Here is a 1,568-nt window from a genome sequence, read left to right as displayed (position 1 = left end):
ATTACAATAAAAACAATAGGTGAGATGATATCCAATGTGGCGGCTGTGCTGATAGAAGGAATTTCAAACTTTCAGAAATAAACATTTTTTTTTTTTTTTTTTTTTTGGTTTACATCACATTAAGGCAGTGTATCAGAAGATACTGTACAACATCTGTAGAAAAACATGTTTATTCACATAAAATGAAAACATTCTTATTTGCAAATAGTAATCCAAAGTTATTGGAACTAAATCAAGCAATGACACTTTTAGCCTTTGGGATAATAAAGCATATCAGTGTAAACTTAAACAAATTTTCTCAACTCAAAATGTAATTGTGTTCAAAATTTACAAATAATATCAACTCCAAGATGCTGGCATTCATAATAGGCTCATTTGGTTTTTTTATATGGAGAACTCATGCATGTGTGGTTTTCGTTACATGTTATTAGGATCAAAATGCAAAAGAAATACTCACTATCAAAGCAGACTGAATGTCTATCTTCAAGACAGGAGAGTGTAGAAAGTTTTCCATTACTGAAAGTAGCACAGTTATCACCACTTAAAGGCATTCTCCATTTTATATAATTTCTTTCTCCATCCTCGTAGAAGTATTTGTCTGCCAGAGACCAATGCCACTTTAGCTCCTTTCCTCTGTGCAACCCAATCCATACGGCATCACTGTAGTCGCTTCCAACACTTTGAAGAGCCATTTCCATCTCATTCATGTCTTCGATTGTGGCCAGGTCAATGCATGTTTCCCTGCAGTAACTCTGTGCATCAGTCCAGGTTTTTGGAGTTTGAAATAAGACATATTGATGCTGATGCACACAGAGACAGAAAGAACTCAGTCCTGTAGATGAAAAATTAGAAGTGTAAAAAGCAACAAGGATTAGTCGGAAATGTTCTTGTCCGAGACGATTATGATTCTTTTGTGTCAGTTAGACACTTAGCACAGATGTATAAGACTAACCTGCAAGTATTATAAGACATACGACATTTCCCATGGCTGTAATAAAGTGAATAGGAAGAGAGAAAATTGATTAATTTATAGGAAGACTTCACATAATTTCTCAGCAGTGGTCTACAAACTAGACCACTGTTGTTTATTGTATTTATTTTGAAATAAATACAACTACAAATGTGCATCAGAATTGTTTATTGTCTTAACTGATGAAAAATTTATGATAAATATTGAGAATTAGAAAGCTTCTTACCTTAATTTTTCTGAGTCCAGTGTTCAAGACAAATAATGGCTACTGTTTGTTACTTTAGCAGTACAGAGTGTGCTTAACGTGTGTGGAGGCTGCTTTGGTAGTCATGACTGTCCTTATCTTTTTATGTATGGAAAACCATATGAAAATTACAGAGAAGATCACATGTTTACATTCTGTTATGACAACATATTAGGGCCGACGTTGAAAAAAGGAGTAAATTTCCACCAAAAAGGCAGACAGTTTTAGATTAATCTCAGAAATTTTCTAGAAAAAGAAAGAATTGTTTTGAGTTTGAAAAGTAACATTTTTCTCACTTAGTTATACATATTTAGTAATCACGGTCAGCCCAAGACTCCATGGGGCCCTAAGCAA

At 33.9% G+C, this 1,568-nt stretch overlaps 1 long non-coding RNA gene across 1 annotated transcript; it reads right to left on the bottom strand.

Moving 5' to 3' along the window:
* Window positions 1-456: 456 nt before the first annotated feature.
* On the bottom strand, window positions 457-1,238 carry LOC106958107 (uncharacterized). Its single transcript, XR_001427087.1, has 3 exons — window positions 1,197-1,238; window positions 953-988; window positions 457-832 (listed from the first exon to the last, which is right to left on the bottom strand). It is a non-coding gene; the product is annotated as an uncharacterized LOC106958107 (long non-coding RNA).
* Between the last annotated feature and the right edge of the window lie 330 nt (window positions 1,239-1,568).

The sequence above is a fragment of the Poecilia latipinna genome, unplaced genomic scaffold, assembly GCF_001443285.1.
Source record: "Poecilia latipinna isolate Pla-1442-1.1 unplaced genomic scaffold, P_latipinna-1.0 Scaffold962, whole genome shotgun sequence".
In the NCBI taxonomy this organism is placed as follows: Eukaryota; Metazoa; Chordata; class Actinopteri; order Cyprinodontiformes; family Poeciliidae; genus Poecilia; species Poecilia latipinna.
Note: the sequence above shows the minus strand (reverse complement) of the source record. Positions and strands in the feature narration are given on the sequence as shown.